We start from the raw sequence: 14,106 nt of genomic DNA on the forward strand, positions 1-14,106 counted from the left end.
TGTATCAAGAATGGTCTACCACCCAAAGGTCATCCAGCCTACTTGACACAACTGTGAGAAGCATTGGAGTCAACATGGGCCAGCATCCCTGTGGAACATTGTCGACATCATTTACAGAGCCTTCAGGAAAGTATTCAGACTCCTTTACTTTTTCCATATTTTGTTACATTACAGCCTTAGTATAAAATTGAATAAATAAAAAAAATCCTCAGCAATCTACACACACTACCCCATAATGACAAAGCAAAAACAGGTTGAATTGTTTTGGGGCAAATCTATAAAAAACAAAACCAGAAATACCTTATTTACATAAGTATTCACATCCTTTGCTATGAGACTCGAAATTGAGCTCAGGTGCATCCTGTTTCCATTGATCATCCTTGAGATGTTTCTACAACTTTATTGGAGTCCATCTGTGGTAAATGTAATTGATTGGACATGATTTGGAAAGGCACAGTTGACAGTGCATGTCAGAGCAAAAATCAAGCCACGAGCCGAAGGAATTGTCCATGGAGCTCAGAGACAGGATTGTGTCGAGGCACAGATCTGGGGAAGAGTACCAAAAAATGTCTGCAGAATTAAAGGTCCCCAAGAACACAGTGGCCTTCATAATTCTTAAATGGATGAAATTTGGAACCACTAAGACTCTTCCTAGAGCTGGCTGCCCGGCCAAACTGAGCAGTCGGAGGAGAAGAGCCTTAGTCAGGGAGGTGACCAAGAACCCGATGGTCACTCTGACAGAGCTCTAGAGTTCCTCTGTGGAGATGGGAGAACTTTCCAGAAGGACAACCATCTCTACAGCACTCCACTAATCAGGCCTTTATGGTAGCGTGGCCAGACGGAAGCCACTCCTCAGTAAAAGGCATATGACAGCCCACTTGGAGTTTGCCAAAAGGCATCTAAAGACTCTCAGACCATGAGAAACAAGATTCTCTGGTCTGATGAAATCAAGATTGAACTCTGGCCTGAATTCCAAGCGTCACGCCTGGAGGAAACCCGGCACCATCCCTACAGTGAAGCATGGTGGCAGCATCATGTTGTGGGGATGTTTTTCAGCAGCAGAGACTGGCAGACTAGTCAGGATCGAGGCAAAGTACAGAGAGATCCTTGATGAAAACCTGCTCCAGAATGCTCAGGACCTCAAACGATGGTGAAGATTCACCTTCTAACAGGACAACGACCCTAAGCACACAGCCAAGACAAAGCAGGAGTGGCTTTGGGACAAGTCTTTGAATGTTCTTGAGTGGCCCACCCAGAGCCAGGACTTGAACCAGATTGAACATCTCTGGAGAGACCTGAAGATTGCTGTGCAGCAACACTCCCCATCCAACCTGACAGAGTTTGAGAGGATCTGCAGAGAAGAATGGGAGAAACTCCCCAAATACTGGTGTTCCAAGCTTGTGGCGTCATACCCAAGAAGACTCGAGGCTGTAATCGCTGCCAAAGGTGCTTCAACAAAGTACTGAGTAAAGGGTCTGAATACTTATGTAGATGAATACTTATGTTCCATTTTTTTGAATTTCTAAAAAACAGTTTTTGTTTTATCATTATGCGGTATTGTGTGTAGATTGATGAGAAAAACAAACAATTTAATACATTTTAGAATAAGGCTGTAATGTAACAAAATGTGGAAAAAGTCAAGGGAATACTTTCCAAAAAATGTAGAATTTTTATGTGGTTTTTTTTGTATCTACTTGCCAAGGCTCTCCAGTTAACAATTAGCTGGTTGTATCTGTCACATTTACAAAAATGTTGATTGATGTGCAGTCTAAACCTCTCTGCCAATAACAGCTTTTTCAGTGTCGCCTCCCCACCCAGAAATGGCTCTTTGCTAAGAAGCTATTTTTGTTTATTTTTGACTGTTTACATTTTTTTAAAATATCACCTTTATTTATACAAGTAAGTCAATTAAAAACGAATTCTTATTTACAAGGATGATCTGTCAAACACATCAATAAACAACACAACAATAAACAACAGTTTCACTATACATATCTATATACGCATCAATAAACAACAGTTTTACTTTATATATCTATATACACATCAATAAACAACTTTTTCACTGTACATATCTATATACACATCAATAAACAACAGTTTCACTATACATATCTGTATACACATCAATAAACAACAGTTTCACTATACATATCTATATACGCATCAATAAACAACAGTTTCACTTTACATATCTATATACACATCAATAAACAACAGTTTCACTATACATAGCTGTATACACATCAATAAACAACAGTTTCACTATACATATCTATATACACATCAATACATGAAAAGCAAACACAAAACACGAAAGCAATCAACAAACACATTCTTCAGTAAAAAAGGTCCTCTTACATCCGACTGAATTTTCTTGGAGGCACCAAATGTGGCAACTTTAAGGACTTTTGGAGATCATTTTCCATGAGAGGACAAAAAAAGAGGTTAGCTATCCCTGAGTCTGGGTCTGGTAATTTATACGTCTGAAGGTTGGTAAGGTATGGCAGAAGTTAATGCAAGAGTGCTTTATAGACTGAAAGAGCTCAATAGATGCGGTAAAGGAGTCAATGGAAAGCAGACCAGATTGGCGCACAATCAAAAAATCTGAACTAACAAAGTGGATATTGGTCAAATTCGTCATGATTTATATATTGTAACAGGCCCACAATGTGGTTACTTAAGTCCGATTTGGATATATTTGTTTGTTTTTGCGGCATAACATTTAGAAGTCCCTTTTCAGGTTCAGAAGAAGTGACTGCTAAATGCTAACTCCTATTCTTATAAGCTGGTTAGCGTAGCTAGCATACAGAAATCGGTGGTGGTAGTCAAAGTCATTTGTAACTGTAATGAAGTTGATTGGTGACGATGACATGAACATGTGTTGGGGTTGGCATCCATACAAGCTTTATACTCCGATTTTTACCCCAACATAGTGTGAGATGTCATTTACACAATAGCCTAAATGTAGGCTAATTTTGATGGGGAGCAATGAGGAAATTCGGGATCTTTCTTCCACGGCCCTTTCCCCCACACAATTCCATAGTAATTCCATTGTTTTGTTCGATTTCGATTGACCTTTTTACCGCATCTATGCATTGACCTATGAGACTTCAAGGAGGGCCAGCCAACTTTCTGATACAAAATGCAATGATGTGTACTGAACCTATCGCCGTACAATGGCTTCAATAGAGTGGCAGCTGGATTCATTAGATATTGCCATAGTCAATAACCGGAATGAATGTTGACTGGATTATTTGTTTTCTGCTATTTAACACAAGACCGGACCTGTTCCTGTAGATGAAGCCTAATAATTATTGAAATAATAATGAATTTCTTAACTAACTCATCAACATGCTTTTTGAACGATAGCTTTTCATCAATCCAGTTACCCAGATAGTCATAAGCAGAGACACGATCAATGTGGGCACCATCCAAAGTACGTATGCATCAGATACATTTTGGAAAATAACATATACTTGGTTTTACCTGCATTAATGACCAATGTCAGTACAACAAAGGCCTTCTACAGGGCAATAAAGACAGATTGAAGCATTGACAGAGGCTGGTCAGCTGTGGGGGCAAAAGCATTCACCACAGTGTCAGCTGCATACAGGTGAAAGTCATTTCTTTAATTTTTTTTTACAGATAAACTAATATTGTTCATGTAAATAGTGAAAAGAACTGGACCAAGAATCAATCTCTGTGGGACACGCTTTGTTACGTCCAGAAAACCTGATTTAACACCACCAGTAAATACACACTGTTCTGTCCTTTAAATCATTTCCAAACCAGCTACACGCAGCCTGGTCCAGGCCAATTGATGAAAGCCTCTGAGTAAGTAATTGTGTCGAAGGATTTAGACATATCAATAAAAAGGGCCGCAGTGTTTCTTCTTATCCAAACAATTAAGAGCATCAGTTAGCCAAAGAAATAGCGAAAATGGTGCTATGACCAGGTCCGAAACCTACCTGACTGATGTTCATTTTAGAATACATTTCATAGTTAAAAGGGATCTAAGTTGAGTATTTACCAAGGATTTTATAATTTGTGCTAGGCAAGAGAGTTAGGAAGTGGGGTGATAATTACTTAAGTCACACAGGTCACCACCACCTTTCCAAACCCTGGGGATGGTACCAGAAATAATTTGAAGGTTAAAAATGTATTAAATATTCTGCAATCAGAGGAGCAGAAATCTGCAGCAAGAAAGGATCAAGCAAATCAGACCCCAATTTGTTTTTTTACTTCAATCTTGCTTAAGGTGTCTAGCACATCAAAAGTAGAAAGTTGTTGAAATGAAAACAAAGATTCATTAGAAGTTGCCAGAACTTCCATTGAGACAACTAGAGGTGGGGAGAGGGGCAGGCAGTTGACTGGCTGACCAGGGCCAATTAAACCACAATTTTTTTACAATAAAAAGCCTGCCGGGATAAAATGATTAAAAGCATCACATCACACTTGTCTTAGTAATGATCCCAGAGTCTGACACAATTTGCTTAGGCAGGGAAGGAGAGGGATTTCCACTCTTCAGCGCATTAACTGTTTTCCAACATGTAGACGGATCACCAGTAGTCTGAGATGGAGCTTAGACAGTAGATAGATTTAGCTGGGCTAATTTGCAAAAATGCATCCATTTGCCAATTGCCTGAAAAGCTGCAAATCAGCTACAGAGTAATTTTTTCTATCCTTGACCCAGCCTTGGCCCAGGCCTTGGAATTTTTCCTATTTTGTTGCCTTACAACCTTGAATTAAAATATATTTTTTTTGGGGGGGGGGGTTGTATCATTTGATTTACACATGCCTACCACTATTAAGATGTAAAATACTTTTATTGTGAAACAAACAAGAAATAACAAAAAAAAACTGAAAACTTGAGCGTGCATAACTATTCACCCCCCCAAAGTCAATACTTTGTAGAGCCACCTTTTCCAGCAATTACAGCTGCAACTCTCTGGGGGTATGTCTCTATAAGCTTGGAACATCTAGCCACTGGGATTTATGCCCATTCTTCAAGGCAAAACTGCTCCAGCTCCGTTGGATGGGTTCCACTGGTGTACAGCATTCTTTAAGTCATACCACAGATTCTCAATTGGATTGAGGTCTGGGATTTGACTAGGCCATTCCAAAACATTTAAATGTTTCCCCTTAAACCACTCGAGTGTTGCTTTAGCAGTATGCTTAGGGTCATTGTCCAGTCCTCTGGAAGACTGAAACAGGTTTCCCTCAAGAATTTCCCTGTATTTAGCGCCATCCACCATTCCTTCAATTGTGACCAGTTTCCCAGTCCCTGCCGATGAAAATCATCCCCACAGCACGATGCTGCCACCACCATGCATCATTGTGGGTATGGTGTTCTCGGGGTGATGAGAGGTGTTGGGTTTGCGCCAAAGACAGCGTTTTCCTTGATGGCTAAAAAGCTAAATTTTAGTCTCATCTGACCAGAGTACCTTCTTCCATATGTTTGAGGAGTCTCCCATATGCCTTTTTTGTGAACACCAAACGTGTTTGCAAATTTTTTTTTTTAAGCAATGGCTTTTTCTGGCCACTCTTCCATAAAGCCCAGCTCTGTGGAGTGTAAGGCTTAAAGTGGTCCTATGGACAGATACTCCAATCTCCGCTGTGGAGCTTTGCAGCTCCTTCAGGGTTATCTTTGGGCTCTTTGTTGCCTCTCTGTTTAATGCCCTCCTTGCCTGGTCCGTGTGTTTTGGTGGGCGGCCCTCTCTTGGCAGGTTTGTTCTGGTGCCATATTTTTTAATTTTTTTTATAATGGATTTAATGGTGCTCCGTGGGATGTTCAAAGTTTCTGATATTTTTTTATAACCCAAACCTGAGCTGTACTCCACAACTTTGTCCCTGACCTGTTTGGAGAGCTCCTTGGTCTTCATAGTGCTGCTTGCTTGGTGGTGCCTCTTGCTTAGTCGTGTTGCAGACTCTGGGGCCTTTCAGAACAGGTGTATATATACTGAGATCATGTGAAAGATCATGTCACAAATAAAGTCCACCTGTGTGCAATTTAACTAATTATGTGACTTCTGAAGGTAAGATCTTATTTGGGGGCTTCATAGCAAAGGGGGTGAATACATATGCACGCACCACTTCTCCGTTTTACATTTTTAAACATTTTTTGAAACAAGTTATTTTATTCATTTCACTTCACCAATTTGGACTATTTTGTACATGTCCATTACATGAAATCCAAATAAAAATCTATTTAAATTACAGGTTGTAATACAACAAAATAGGAAAAACGCCAAGGGGGGTGAATACTTTTGCAAGGCACTGTAGCTGATAGAGGACAAGTCAGAGTAATACATCATGAAGAAAGCTTGTTGGAATTTAAAACATTTCTCTTCATGATTATACGAGGATCAGTGTTAATCTGTTTGGTATCGCTAATAAATGCAGTTGGACAGTGATCACTGAGATCATTGAAAACAATCACAGTAAGGTATTGAATTGTTACCCAGAAATTATTTGATATTGACATAAAAACAGCTGCATTGGACCTTTAAGACAGGATGAAGCCAGTACTGGAACTAAAGATGTGGATTGAATCCAACTTTACATCTCCACCCCTCCTCCACCCCTCCTCCACTCCCCAAACACCACACACACACACACACACACACACACACACACACACACACACACACACACACACACACACACACACACACACACACACACACACTTGGCTACCATTAGCAATAAATAATACCTAATACCCCGGAGGCTGTTCCAAGCTCAGTATTCAATCTCATATGGCCCCTATCTGCCCTCTTCACCCACGTTAGGAATAAGAGCTTATCAGGGTGTTTCATTAGAAGCAGGTCAATCAGGCACCATCATTACACTGCTGATGTTAGCAAAAACTGACCCTAACACCTACCCTAACCCTAACACCTACACCTACAACTACAGGACAAGCTCCTTTTAAAGTTATGTCACTGCCTTAGCAACAACTGACGAACATAATAACCTGCTGTGGAGAGATCTGCCTCCTTGACCCTTGACCTTGACCTGCTTAACTGTCCCTCTGAGTACAATAACTAAACCCTGCAGCAGACACAAAACGTCAGACCACTGCATGTGACAAAAGTGATCACCTCCTAGCTGTAGAAGGAACTCTGGACCTGTCCCATTTCTGTCACTGAGAATGATACCAACAGAAGAAAAATGGCCTCCCTGAATGTTACCCTAATAGCCCACAGACCCAACCATACCATGCTGTTAGCCTGTCAGTAGCCTATGTAGACTTGACCCCTAATTGAATGCAAAGCCAATGCTACCAGTTACGTAGCAGCATTTATTGGTTGATAGTGGGCAGACTGAATTGTATACCAATTAACACAAATAGAAAAACTACAAATCCTCAGCGTGCATGAGTGCGTGCGTTCATTTGTGTGTGTGTGTGTGTGTGTCAGGAAGGGAGGTCTGTGCTAACCCCAGCTAAGGGCCACTCCAGATGACTTTATAAATAGACCCCAGGCCCATCTATTTACATAACACATACATCATCAGCTCTGGTGGCTATACTGCCACCCTGACTACCTCCCTCCCCCTCTCTACTTCTCTCCCTCTCTGCCTCCCTCTCTCCCTGGCTCCCTCCCTCCCCCCTCTCTACTTCCATTCCTCTCTGCCTCCCCCTCTCCTTGGCTCCCTCTCTGCCTCCCTCTCTCCCCTGGCTTCCTCCCTCCCTCTCTATATCTCTCACTCTCTGCCTCCTCTCCCTGGCTTCCTCTCTCTTTACCACTCTACCTCTCCATACCTTAAAACACAATTTGGCCAAACAGTTTGACCTTCCGCTATCGGTTCTCTCACACTCTCTCTCTCTTCCTCCCTCCTTTTCTCACGCTGCACCTTTCCTCCTCTCCAAAACTCTCAAGGCAGCCTGACTTAGACTCTAGTGGTTGTTCAACAGTTTGTCCCTTCTCTCTATCATGGCACCCCTTCTCACTCTCTCTTCTCTTGCACTTTCTCCCCCTTTATCTTTACCTTATGCTTTTTTGTTTCCTCTCATTTTTTTTACTTATTACATCTTGTCCCCAGTCTAGTTAAAAAATTTTTATCTCTTTCTCTCTTACTTTTCAATGCCTTCTGTCACTGCAGGTCACTGCTTACTTGGGCCAGTAACAGCTGGTGTAGTCTAGAGTTCTGTATGCAACATGTAGACATCCTACAGTGCCTTTGTTACATTACAGCCTTATTCTAAATACATTTTCCTCATCAATCTACACATAATACCCCATAATGACAAAGCAAAATCAGATTTTTAGACATTTTTGCTACTTTAATAAAAAATATCACATCTATATAAGTATTCAGACCTTCTACTCAGTACTTTGTTGAAGCACCTTTATCAGCAATTACAGCCTTGGGTCTTGGGTATGATGCTACAAGCTTGGCACACCTGTATTTGGGGAGTTTCTCCCATTCTTCTCTGCAGATCCTCTCAAGCTCTGTCAGGTTGGATGGGGAGCGTTGCTGCACAACTTTTTTCAGGTCTCTCCAGAGATGTTCGATCGGGTTCAAATCCTGGCTCTGGGTGGGCCACTCAAGAACGTTCAGTGACTTGTCCAGAAGCCTGCTTTGTCTTGGCTGTGTGCCTAGGGTCATTGTCCTGTTTGAAGGTGAACCTGCGCCCCAGTCTGTAGTCTTGAGCGCTCTGGAGCAGGTTTTCATCAAGGATCTCTTTGTACTTTGCTCCGTTCATCTTTGCCTTGATCCTGACTAGTCTCCCAGTCCTTGCCGCTGAAAAATATCCCCACAGCATGATGCTGCCACCACCATGCTTCACCGTAGGGATGGTGCCGGGTTTTCTCCAGACGTGACGCTTGGCATTCAGGCCAAAGAATTCAATCTTGGTTTTATCAGAACAGAGAATCTTGTTTGTCATGGTCTGAGAGTCTTTAGATGCCTTTTGGCAAACTCCAAACAGGCTGTCATGTGCCTTTTACTGAGGAGTGGCTTCCGTCTGGGCAATCGACCATAAAGGCCTGATTGGTGGAGTGCTATAGAGATGGTTGTCCTTATGGAAGGTTCTCCATCTCAACAGAGGAACTCTAGAGCTCTGTAAGAGTGACCATCGGGTTCTTGGTCACCTCCCTCACCAACGCCTTTCTCCCCCGTATGGCCAGGCGGCCAGCTCTAGGAAGAGTCTTGGTGGTTCCAAACTTCTCTCATTTAAGAATGATGGAGGCCACTGTGGACCTTCAATGCTGCAGACATTTTTTGGAACCCTTCCCCAGATCTGTGCCCCGACACAATCTTGTCTCTACAGACAATCCCTTCGACCTCATGGCTTGGTTTATGCTCTGACATGCACAGGTGTGTGCCTTTCCACATCATGTCCAATCAATTGAATTTACCACAGGTGGACTCCAATCAAGTTGTAGAAACATCTCAAGGATGATCAATGGAAACAGGATGCACCTGGTATTTCTGTTTTTCAAGAAAACAGTCAGGTTCAAACTAGGGATTTTGTGGCTAATTGAGGTAAAACAGTAATTCTGCTCATAGATTATGTATGTATGAACTACACATTGACACATCCCAAATCGGGAGGTCTATAAAATATTTTCTTATTTGCCAAAGTACCAGAGCATGTCTTTAACACCCCTCACCCCCTCTCTTTGTAAATGGTTGTGCTGGATCAGTTGTTGATGTTAGGGTGCGCTATTCCCAGGAAACAGGGGGACAGGGCTCATGTGACAGGGTTGGGGGGGAGTTCATACAGGAGCACGGACACTCTGTTTGACAAATGGAAACACATGGTGCAGGGAGACAATGGAGTGCCAACACAAAGATGCTGATCCAGGCGTAGATCTGTGGGAGGCTGTCCGCATGGCAGAGAGAGAGAGCGTGACAGAGAGGTGATTAAATAATAGGACATAGCCAGGAAGACAGATAGTTTGATATGAGGGGCAGTGAGACAACAGGACAGAGAGGGGGTGGGGCAAAGCCAGAGGGACAGATAGACAAGAGGACAGACCGAGTTAAACAGAGAGACAGACAAACAAAGTTAAACAGAGAGACAGACTGGGTAAATAAGATACAGTAGATAACCAGACTGAGCGAGACAAGACGGCGAGAGAGAGAGACAGGTTGCAGACAGACTGACCCAGATGGAAAAGATGGATGGAAAAAAGTCGGTTAGGACATCTACTTTGTCCATGACACAAGTCATTTTTCCAACAATTGTTTACAGACAATTTATTTCATTTATAATTCACTGTATCACAATTCCAGTGGGTCAGAGGTATGCATACACTAAGTTGACTGTGCCTTTAAACAGCTTGGACAATTCCAGAAAATGAGGTGATGGCTTTAGAAGCTTCTGATAGGCTAATTGACATCATTTGAGTCAATTGGAGGGGTACCTGTGGATGTATTTCAAGGCCTACCTTCAAACTCAGTGCCATTTTGCTTGACATCATGGGAAAATCAAAAGAAATCAGCCAAGACCTCAGAAAATAAATTGTAGACCTCCACAAGTCTGGTTCATCCTTGTGAGCAATTTCCAAATGCCTGAAGGTACCATGTTCAGCTGTACAAACAATTGTGCGCAAGTACAAACACCATGGGATTACGCAGCCGTCATACCTCTCAGAAAGGAGACGTGTTCTGTCTCCTAGAGATGAACGTACTTTGGTGCAAAAAGTGCAAATCAATCCCAGAACAACAGCAAAGGACCTTGTGAAGATGCTGGAGGAAACAAGTACAAAAGTATCTATATCCACAGTAAAACGAGTCCTATATTGACATAACCTGAAAGGCTGCTCAGCAAGGAGAAGCAACTGCTCCAAAACCGCCATAAAAAAGCCAGACTACGGTTTGCAGCTGCACATGGGGACAAATATCTGACTTTTTGGAGAAATGTCCTCTGGTCTGATGAAACAAAAATAGAATTGTTTGACCATAATGACCATCGTTATGTTTGGAGGAAAAAGGGGGATGCTTGCAAGCCGAAGAACACCATCCCAACCGTGAAGCACGGAGGTGGCAGCATCATGTTGTGGGGGTGCTTTGCTACAGGAGGGACTGGTGCACTTCACAAAATAGATGTCCTCATGAGGCAGGAAAAGTATGTGAATATATTGAAGCAACGTCTCAAGACATCAGTCAGGAAATTAAAGCTTGGTCACAAATGGGTCTTCCAAATGGACAATGACCCCAAGTATACTTCCAAAATTGTGGCAAAATGGCTTAAGGACAACAAAGCCAGGTATTGGAGTGGCCATTACAAAGCCCCGACCTCCAATCCTGTAGAGGATTTGTGGGCATAACTGAAAAAGCGTGTGCAAGCAAAGAGGCCTACAAACCTGACTCAGTTACACCAGCTCTGTCAGGAGGAATGGGCCAAAATTCAGCCAACTTATTGTAGGAAGCTTGTGGAAGGCTACCCAAAACGTTTGACCCAAGTTAAACAATTTAAAGGCAATGCTACCAAATACTTACTGAGTGTATGCAAACTTCTGAACCACTGGGAATGTGATGAAAGAAATCAAATCTGAAATAAATAATTCTCTCTACTATTATTCTCTCTATTCTCTACTATCCCTGGTCACCTATGACTGCGTGACCAAGTACGACTCCAATGACATCATTAAGTTTGCTGATGACACAACAGTGGTAGGCCTGATCATCGACAACAATGAGACAGCCTATAGGGAGGATGTCAGAGACCTGGCAGTGTGGTGCTAGGACAACAACCTCTCCCTCAATGTGAGCAAGACAAAGGAGCTGATCATGGAATACAGGAAAAGCAGAGCCAAACAGGCCCCCGTTAACATCAACGGGGCTGTAGTGGAGCGGGTCGAGAGTTTCAAGTTCCTTGGTGTCCACATCACCAACAAACTATCATGGACCAAACACACCATGACAGTCGTGAAGAGGGCACGACAACACCTATTCCCCCTCAGGAGACTGAAAAGATTTGGCATGGGTCCTCAGATCCTCAAAAAGTAAAAAATGTATCAAATTGACTCGGTACCGGTACCCATGTATATAGCCTCATTCTTTTTATTTTATTGTGTTACTTTTTATTTTATTTTTTACTTTAGTTTATTTAGTAAACATTTTCTTAACACTATTTATTGAACTGTATTGTTGGTTAAGGGCTTGTAAGTAAGCATTTCACGGTAAGGTCTACACCTGTTGTATTCGGCGCATGTGAAAAATAAAATTTGATTTGATTTAATGGAATGGATGACCTTGTTCTTACAGACTACTACTCCCTGTATCCAGAGATTTGTAGGCTGAACACCACCACCTCAGACACTGAGATAATGTGTATGACATCCATATTCTCCAGACACAGAGTGGCAAGTGAAGTCTCCAGCGATACTAGACCGCAATTCTCTAATGCAAAAGTTCAAACAATTCAGCAAGGACTGGGACTTCGTCCACACTACATCAAGTCCATACTTCCCACAATCGAACGGACTAGTGGAGAAATCTGTTCAGACAGTGGAGAGACGGATGTACAAAGCAAAAGACAGTGGAACTGACTTCTACAGGAGCCTGCTTGTATACCGCACGTTGCCACTTGACTGGGGGTTTCCCCAGCACACCTCCTCATGGGATGCAGACTGAGGACCAACTGACCCATCACGGAGAACCTCCTGAAAACGAAAGACAGAGAGAAAGTGAGGAAGTTCAAAGAACAACCGAAAACAAATCAAAAGTTCTACTATGACAGAGGGACAAGAAACCTATCTGAACTCCAACCTGGTGACAACATGAGGTACAAAGACGAAACAAATGCATGGACACAAAAAGAAACAGGTACTGAAGTACAGCCAAGGTCATACAACATACGAACAGAAGATGGCACTGTTCTACAGAATAATTGTTTTGATCTTCTAATCTAAGGGGACCAGCAACAGACAGTCATGACAATGTTGAAGAGGCTGAAAGCACAGCTCTGGCAGCAGCCCAGCGTGATGAACAAATCATCAAAAGATTGACACTGCAAGTGAGTGTCCTCGTGTAGTTAAGGCCATGTTTGTGTTGTTGCAAATAGATACGGAACACCTGTGTGAACCTGTGGGGGTAAGAACAACTAAAAGAGAATAAAAAGACAGTGGAGAGAGGGAGAGTAGGGTGCTGCAGGGTTAAAGATGCAATCTCAAACTTTTGTATAATTTCAGCCACTTGTTTTGAAAGTGGTGCTCACAAGCCAAAACTGGTCCCCATTTTTTGTTTACTATGTCATCCAGTTCATGTGATGATTTTTTTTTTTTTTTTTACCAGTTAAGAACAAATTCTTATTTTCAATGACAGCAGGTTAACTGCCTTGTTCAGGGGCAGAACAACAGATTTGTATCTTGTCAGCTGAGGGATTTGATCTTGCAACCTTTCGGTTGTTAGTCCAACACTCTAACCACTAGGCTACCTGCCACCCCACACATTTGTGTGATATCATCCCATTTTATGCAATTTGTGTGACATGTTAAGAATCCAATTTTTGCAATATGATACAAATTTGTTGTGCTTAAGATCCCAGAGTGCATCATTAACATGGGGTTGTGTGGAGATAACATACACCAGACAGGAATGGGCAGTCATGTAGAGGGGCGGGGAGAAAGGCCTTCAACCAATAAACAAGTCTGGAGGTTTATCAGTGTTTATGACCTGGCATCTCTCCCTCCTCACTACCAAAATGGACGCTTCCTGGGCTCCCTCTATCAACCACCCTGCTGCTCCCTCTCTCTCTCTCTTTCTCTGCCAAAATATTCACTGTCCCTCTACCTCCCAATATGTCCCTGTACCTCTCCCTCTAAAGCTTTGTCTATGCTCACAATCTCACTTACTGTCCCTCTTCCCACACTTTTCTCTCAATGCTGAAGTTCTCCTTCTCTATACTTTGTCTATGCATTCTCTCCCCGGTGTGCACCGACATGATGCATGGACGTAGTTCATTCGTAAAAATTGGGTCAGTCCCCCCATTCCTTGATTTTAACGGCTACAGATGTTGATTTTTGAGCCAATCTGGCCTGGCCGGATCGGCCTTGATTTGGCCGCAACATTATTTTTTTTTTCAACATCCATAAAAGAGGTTGTTTAAACTTTCACTCTACCTTCACTCTGGAATATTTTCTATGT

The sequence above is a fragment of the Salmo salar genome, chromosome 02 (genome assembly GCF_965601325.2).
Source record: "Salmo salar chromosome 02, fSalSal1, whole genome shotgun sequence".
Lineage (NCBI taxonomy): Eukaryota > Metazoa > Chordata > Actinopteri > Salmoniformes > Salmonidae > Salmo > Salmo salar.